This window comes from Leptosomus discolor, chromosome 7 (assembly GCF_034619465.1).
Source record: "Leptosomus discolor isolate bLepDis1 chromosome 7, bLepDis1.hap2, whole genome shotgun sequence".
NCBI lineage: Eukaryota > Metazoa > Chordata > Aves > Leptosomiformes > Leptosomidae > Leptosomus > Leptosomus discolor.
This window is the reverse complement of record NC_141397.1, coordinates 47,921,483-47,930,596: the sequence shown is the minus strand read 5'-3', so window position 1 is coordinate 47,930,596 and position 9,114 is coordinate 47,921,483.

Genomic DNA, 9,114 nt, shown 5'->3' with positions numbered 1-9,114 from the left:
AGATGGAAATTGATGCACAGATAGGAGTAGCCTGCCGGAGATGCAAGATGTGGTTAAGCATAATTTTCAACAATCACAAGTAAATTGCGTTTTGATGATAGCAGGCAGACAAAAGTATTATAGAAATTGTACCATTTAAGTATGATACAGACTGTCAGAGATAGAAAGCATATGTTGTAAATTATTACAATCCGTTTTGGTTTAGATGCTTCCACTGCAGTTTCCCAATAAGAGAGGAGTGGTAGAAATGATAGAAATAAAGTTTGGAGAAAATAGAGCCTTAAAAGGAAGGCAGTGAAACGATATATAGCTACCTGAATACACAAGAGGAACTGGCTGGGGGAGGGATGGAAGATACTTAAGTGGGTGATAATTATTTGCGGGAAAAATTGCTTTTATTTACTTGAAGGAAACAAAAAGCTTTAAAGCAACCCATCAAAGAGAGTTGACTGAACGATGTTTCATATCAATAAGCATTTACTGACCAAAGCTTAATAATGTTTTTGCACTTTGATTTGAATTGGCTGATCTAGAAACAGCCCTTCCCAATTTTTCACTTGGCATTTCAGGGTGATGCTTCTTTTTGTTGTTAATCATGGCTAACAATTTTACATGCAACTTTTACACACTGAATACTAAGGTGATTGTACAAGCTTTAGTATTTTTGGGAAGCCACAATCTGAAAGTGAGAGGGACCCAGAGTTTAAGGCCAGAGAGACTTTAGGTTGTCCAATCTGACACTGATTTCACACCTTGCAAGAAAAATTGGGTAGAATGCAATCTTGACCCCAGTAACCTGGGTCAGGATAAAACAGATATGCCAAAGAGACAAGCTGCTACTTTCCCTGCTTTGGTCTTGCTTTCATTGTTGCACATTTACCTCCTCATAGGCATACAACCACCTTCCAACCCCGCACAATTGTTGCTAGCCTTTTTATCACTGTATAAAACTGAGGAAACCAGTCCTACTCCACCCCAGAGCTCTGCCATCTGGTCATCTCTTCAGCCCAGCTAGGCCTGTTACCCAGAAAACACAGCCTATTTCTGTAGCAAGGCCAAGGCTTATCTTGCTCCTGTGAGCAGCATACCTCTTTCTTCTTTCTGAAAAGTGAGAGATTTTCTTCCTGTAGCTTAAGCAAATTGGACTTCCTTGGACAAAGAACTATAGTTCTCTTTTTCATCTCTTATATCTCCTGCAGCTGGTATGTTGGCAGCTGATTGATATTTGTTAATCAAGGTAACCCTTTGTGGCTGAAGTATGTAAGCTTCATACTTTCTGTCTGTGAATAAGGGTCAGAGGACTTCAGGAAAGAAGGTGACTAGAACAGTGAGTAATTTATTTGGGCCATTCCTGTCTTCACCAGGAAACCTTGGGGAAAAAAACACACCTAGGAAGCCATAGCACAGATAACATGTCCTCATGCTCTGTCAGCTCAAGATATCCACCGTACAATATTCGGGCAACTTTAATTGGGACTTAGTTACAGCAGCTGTCAAGAAATACAAACAATGAATGTTAGCATTTAGGAGTTAGCTTTACATGCCTTACCTAACAAAGTTTTCACTGTTGAACTGTTATAAATCAAATAGTATTTTTCATCTTCCGTACAGAATTACTTTGGGCTTTGGTCTGTTTCTGTGGCTATTCAAGCCTGATCTTACTACACTCAACTTCCTACTCCAATGCCACAGCTCTGCCCACCTTCCTGACTCTCCTGTCACACACACTATAATCACTACGTGACTTCAGGATGCACCTTAATTCGTGCTCAATACCTTTCTTTGCTTTGGCTTCCATATCTGAAGACAAAAGCATAAGCCGTGGGTCTGGATGCCTGGAGCCACTGTGGGACAGGGCAGAGCAGGACAATGGTCTTTGGGCATCCATTGATAAATTAACATTTCTGGCAGTAGATTCTTGCAGGGAATGCTTACCCTGAGGATCAGATGAGCAGCTGCAGAGAACTGCATAGAACTGGTAGCTGTCACTTTTTTTTCAAGTAGCTAAAAGACATTTTTGGTGCACATCACAGTTGGGAAGCTGGAACTGTAGTCTATAATGATTTTTTTTTTTTTTTTATTGGTGGAGAAACAAAACCGCATTAAGACCTTAAACATACCACCTTGCACTTTGCCTCTTCAGGTGAGAGACAGGAAGAAAAATACTTGAAGTTTTTACATATGAGCAAGGAACTTCTGTGCTTCTGTCCCTTGTATAAACCAGTGACTATTTAGGATGCTGTTGCACAGCTGCCTAGGAAGATAAAACCACAGCTTTCAGTAAAACTGCAGTTTCTCTGCTCAAGCTTATGAAACTAAACCTATACGCATATGCAATTTTTGGCAAACCCTGTATATCTGAAAGTAATCTTAGCTGACAAATAAGAGTCTTCAGACATGTCTTTTGGACTGGCACATGCTTTCAACACACCTTTTGTGTGAATACTAGAAAGAAAAGGAAGGATAATAAGTGTTTTTCAGTTCAGAATTAGAAGCAGCACTGGGGCTTAGAAGCGACATTAGACTGAAAAGTAATTCAAAAGAATTAAAATGCTTATCCACCCAACAGAGGTGAGAAGTAGCAGGTATTTTATTTTAAACAGTGAAAAGACAAGCCCAAAGAATGTCTGGCTGTTTCTGAGAAATTTGCTTTCCATATAGCACAAAAAGTTTTGTATCACCAACATGAAATCTAGTGTCTTTGCTACATCTCAGTAATACCTGGCATGGCAGAAAACTTAGGCACATGGAGCACAGAGAATGGGTATGAAAAGCCTTTCTGGTTTCATAGAGTTCTGTTGGAAACCAGGCATTTGTTACATTTGATGAATATGCTACGGCTGACCACAGATGCAAGGAGTTAAGTTAAGATACTCAACGCTAAGAAGAGATCCAAAAGCTGTGGCTGTATCAGATCTTTCTTACAGACAGCAGGCATGTAGCACGCGCTCACTGCCGTTGGTAACTTACACACTAATTTCACAGACTTCAGCTGACAGCTGCTCTTGTGATCCAGCAAAGCAGCCCAGATCTTGTATAACAAAGAAAACAGATTTGGTGGCTTTGTGCTAAGATGCTTTTAGGAATGAGAGAAATAGAAATAAAACTTTCATCTTTTAAGGAGGCAAAATTGCAGGCTAAGACTCAAATTATGAAGTTCAACAGTCATAGCACTAAGCTAGAGATAACACTTTATCTGAAAAAATAATTTAAAAAATTTAAAAAATAGAACACCCCACTCCCAAAAATAATAAAAAAAAAACCCCAACAAAACAAAAACCACACCACAAAAACCAGAACAGCAGCACATAAACCCGCAAGAATCAGTACTAGGAATTTATTTTGAACAATTGTCAGTGATGAGTGGAATGAAATAAGCAAAGACAACTACTCAGGGGGTGAGAGTGGTATTTGGTGAGACTGGCCACATAGCTTACTGATGTGTTCTCCATATTTTTCCACCTCTGTGAGTAAGAGAACAAATGCATTACTAATCTTATTTAAATAAGAGAAGGTAAATGAAGAAACCTCCTGAACAAGAGTATAATGTCGGAAATTTCATTATCAAGATGACTGCATGCATTAGAACAGTAGTAGCTAGTGTCACTTGTGAGGATGAAATTTATTTTTCTGCAGCCATGCAGAACCAGTACTGCAACCCAACCAGAGGAATTGATTTAACACTTGCTGAGTGTGCTTTTCATTTGCAAATTAGCAGGTGACTTCACCAGATGTTTTGCATAGAGTGGCCAGAAAATTTATCTAATGCTGTGTGATCATTTTGAATATTTGCTATCTTCTTACAATGTCAGTTTGATTGTCAGTGGTGGAAATTCTTGAAATGACATACTGTATCCTGTTTCGATGAATTACTTTAAACAGTTCATTAACCTGGCTAACCTACGTTGTCAAACATAGGCAACAATTCTCAGAGATGTTTTCCTTCAGTGAGGTCGGGGGAGAAAAAATTCAGCTAAAACCAGGAGGAACTTAAATTGTCAAAGGTCTTACATCTGTGGATGAAGAATCTGATCCCTTGAGGAGTAAGACTGTGGGTGACAGGAGGAGGGAGACTTGCAGAAGTAGTAAAGAAATGAACTATATAATTTCTGTGCTTTTTTTCACTAAACTAGTATGCACTATAGTGACAAAAACCTATTGCTTATTTCCAGACTTCCATCTCCGCTTCTTCCTTTATTTTACCAATCTCACCTGCTTTGAATTCTTTAATCCAGGCTACCCTAGCCTCCCACATGAGCTTCACACTTCTTTTCCTGAAAACTTCCATTAATCTCCTCCTTCAGTTCCTGCTCTACTGCCTTACATCACTTCTCCCCTTTCTGACTGCAGTGCCTGTAATAGTGTCAGTCACTCTGTTCACAGTTCTGTCTATATGTACCAACTTCATCATTCAGTCCTCTCCTCCTTTAAATATCCTTCTCCCAGGACTGACTCGAGAAACCCTAACAAGTGTCAGTTTGATATGGCCATAATTTGTTGCTATGCTGTTCATTTTCTGTATGATTTAGGCTATGATCTCCTTCCAGTAATCACTGTAAGCACACTTAGTATGTTAGCAGGGTTTTGCCATCTCCTTCCTCAGCCCTATGTTAATTACTTTACTCTTTCTTGTTACACGACTCTTTCTTGTTAAATGTAGTTCATTAGACTACACCCTGAGTAGGAGGGAGGCATGGCTAGGCTGGTGGAAGCCTTTATCTGCACTGTGGATAATGAAACCGAGCACTAAAACCTGCTTCAGGTCGCTCCCTCATGCAGCTGTCATTCCCTAATGACTTGGGTCTACGAACATCGGAAACTGGAGCACCCTCTAAAGAACAGTATTTTAAGCCACAATTGGCACCTTAGCCGGAAGTCAGAACGGTAAGTCCCATATTCAGAAAGCAGAGTATCATGTGTGCTAGAGGTGCTGAAGAGCAGGCTGATAGGAGAGGCTGGGAGAGCTCACTCCAGTGAGGATATCAGCCTGGGATCACGGGGATCCCAGCAGCAGTCCCTCCAGGTACACTGCTCTATATCACAGTCGTTCAAGCTCAGCTGGAATGCTGCAGCTGCGTCTCAGAGACACTATTTGGTCATTTAACAATGGGGATACAGCTTCAACATGAAGCACCAGGAACCCAAGCACTAATACCCAAGTAGTTTTAGTCGTTCACCCAGAAGTGGAAAAGAAAGTTCTAGTTTTCTCTCAGAAGAAGAAAGATGAATTAAACTTCTACATGAAAATAGCTTTCATTACCAACTCACTAGATAAAATGCAGCAGCAGCTTCCCCTCTCCCTGTGTGTTGTGCAGGCTCCGGTCCTGTGCTGCTGTGCTCCCTGGGCAGGAGCAGGAAGAGAAAGCCTCCTGGCATGGGTAGGGACACTGCACTCGGAAACACTTGACGTACATCAGGGGCTCAGTGTCAGAAACTTACGGGTGTTGTTTCCCAATTTTTTAACCACCTCTTTGCTTATCAATTAATTGGATAGTGCTTCTAACTACATGTACAGTGCACCTTCCCTTCCTCCTGCTTCACTGAAAACAGAGGGAAAAATAATACTGGATATTTCCGGTTTTCTTTTAGTAACAAGTACAAATTTAGTCTGTGCAGATTAATACTATGATTGCTAGGGTTTATTTGGTACCCAGTATGAATTTTAAAACTTCTTTTTTAGTCTTGTCAACCTTGGATTATTTCATTAATCTCTTTAGTTTACCTCATTAATTTTCCTCACGTCAAGACTTGCCTGACTATTATTAAATAACTGGCTGCTGCCAATGCTCATGACATATAATATGTAATCAGTATTTTTTTATCAAAATGTTTTTTTCTTGGTTGTGGCATCACAATTTATTATATATCTAATTATACTTGTCTGCTACATAAGAAAGTTTCCTTTCTAATTCTTGATTAAATTTAATTTATAGCTGAAAGAAAAAAGGATTTTTAAAAAAATTCTGACACTGAACCTGCTGCTGCAGTGCACATTTCCCAGCTAGTGAAATTAAAAACTGGTCAATGAGTCCTGTATAACCCTAAGCAGTCACTTTAAGACTGGGACCTACTCCCTGTGCTCTATTCTGAGCTGGCTCCATGCACTTGCAATAACCAGCTTCCAAGTATTACAGGAGCTTTTTGTTTTCTGGAAAAGTTCTGATTTATTATATGAATTGCTGGAAAAACTGGAATTCATTGAACTAAGACGTCTTTGTGTTACAGTTAAAACGTTTTAAACAGAAAGATCCATGGAGTTTAGGATGCCTAGACTTGGATAACACTTTAGCTTTGATGATTTGCTTCCCAAAGATACACCAGACACCCATGTAGTGGGATATTATATAGAATTAGTTACTTAGTGGCAACTATGTAACTGGTTAGATTTGTAGGTTTTTCGCTGGTGTGGAGGTTGACTTCCTTGGTGGAGTAGCAGTGCAGGGTGTATGGGCTAGGTAAGTCCAGAAAGCTTGAGTGTCACCGCTCAGCCCACAGGCAGGACTGTTGTAAAAGTGAGAGCGTTCAGCACACCAAGGGGGCTGCAGTGCTTATCTGTGCAGCAATCTTAAGTTACCTGGGTCCTGTAGTTTCACTTCAGCAAAGGCTCAGTTTACTTAGAACATCCCATAGGACTGGACTTGCGTTTTCTTTCAGCAGTGGAAAGCTTAGGTGGTCCTCATGTGGTCCTCGTGAGATTGCATAGTCATCAGAATTTCATATAGCAGGCACAGCACATCTCCACCAGCAGTGGAGCTGTTCATTACATGCAATGGCTCTTCAGAATATTAAAGGCAGAAAGAAAAGGTGTCTCATAGTTTTCAGAACTGTGTTTAAATTAGGCCTGAATCCTTTTCTCTCAAGATTTATTTATAACTGTCTATGCTATTTCAATTTGAAAAGGGAAGAGATCAAATCAGCAGGGTAACAGGTCAGCAATGTGTTTATAGATTGTTCCTCTTCTATGTTGTCAAGGCGATGTATTCCTTCTCAGGAAAAATGTTTATTATCATCGTAGATATCCAATGAAAATGAACAGCTCATTTATTTTTAAAAGGAAAAGATTTGCACGCTGTGATACTGAAATGAAAAACCCATCATCAGTTAAATTCTGGAATAAGGCCCTCCCCTCAACTAGAAAAAAATAATTGTTTCTTGAATATTTAAAAATACAGAGCTTAAGGAGCTTAATTAAATGGTCACACTGTGACTGCCAATAAATTCAATCCTAAACATAATATATGCCATAAATTTGGTGAAATCCAATGGTGACATTATTCACATTCTTAAAAGTAGCATATACGAACTGTTTCAGTGTTTTGTGTGATATAATTTAAATATTAGTATAGTTATCAAATACAAAGTTCTGATACTTTTAAAAGTACAGCCATATTTCTAAAATTATGGAAGCCAATACCTTACATTATGGAACAACACATCTGAGTATAAGAGAAAGGCGTCTCTGGGTACTACTATCAGTAACAGACTTTTATTTCATACAAGTAAAATGAATTCATAGGTAAGCACGTATTTGCTGAGTTCAATAGATGATTTTCTGATTCAGAAGGCATGGGTTTTAAGGTATCATGTATTAGAAAAATAATTGAGTAACTACTGAAAAAATAACATAAACAAATAATACAAATACTAATACTAATCCAGTAATTAAATAAAATAAAATAATAAATAAAAAAAAGAGGCTGTTGGACCAGGCTTGCTTTGGCATGCATTGTTTTTGGATACACAGAACTAGACCTCTCTGTTATACTTTATCTTTCTCCAGCTGAGGTTGATCCCCACTAATAAAACAATAGTAATTTTGCAAAACCGGGATGTAAGTGCATACTTCTTTTTTTTGTTCCTTTGAATCAAAAGAACTTTGCAGTGCTGATCAGTGTAAAACTGAAACACACCCAAAGACATGAAACAAGAGGCAACCTCTACTCTGAATGAAGTTAATAGGAAGAGCATGGCTGCTGCTGGGCTGGGCCCAGAGAAAATGACCCCCTTCGTCATGGTCATTTTGCACTTCTGGATGTATTACAAAATACCAAAATTTCATGCTGCCATACTATTTTTATTCTTAAAAAAAGAAGCCTGGACAAGCTAATGGTTGTGATACAGATGGTTGATTTAGATACCCTTTTTGTCCATCATGTACAATCCAACTACATGGATTCAGCTTCACTGAAGTTATTGTAGGATCATTCCTAGACTGTGGTGCAAATGAACTTGGCTGTATCTGAACTAACATCTAACAGAAACACTTCCGTCTGCAAGGACCAAGCATGAAAAAGAGCAAGCAGTGTCAAAGAGTAATTTAATCTCTCAGATTCTCTGCAACAAAATCTCTGGATTTCTGAATGGAGAGCTGAAAATCCATGTCTACATACAGTCTGGTCTGTATTTTTGCATTAGGTGTAAATGCAAGAATACTAATTTAGCAAGGACTCATGTAATCACACTACGGGTAATGATAAGATTATCTGAGAGCTTAACCTGAGTGCAGTAAGTGGTGCAGGTAGTTCTGCTGGACCTTCTGCACTCCAGTGAGAACAACTCAAGCATTTCAAGCCCAGTTATCACTAACAGTTTCATAGTTACTCTGAAGTTTGTTACAAAGCAGTGGCTGAAGAAGCTCTGTGGTTTATCTACATCATGCTACTAAGGAAAAAAAAGTTAGAATAATTGAATTAATAACTCATGGATGTGATTCACCTTTAGACTCTCAGAGATAATGTCCTATGTTCTTTATATATAGTTAGAAAGGCAGTAGATTTTAGGGATAGAAAGAAGAAGGATTCATCTTGCCAAAAACCCTCAATCATAATTTCTTGGACTGAAATCTCATGCTTTCCTTATGCTGATATAAGATAGGAAAAAAATTGAGAGTATTGCCTTTATACTTACCACTCAATTCTGTCAATCACATTACAGTCCATGGAAAAAAAGTTTCACAAATTCAAGCCAGCTAAATCAAAGACAACATTTGTAGTATCTTGATAGAATTATACGAAAGCATGCTTTATCATATTAGAAGCCAATATAATTAGAGGCAGCTTTATTTTGTTCACATCTCTAACAATGCTGTTATGATCTTTAAAAAACCCATACTTT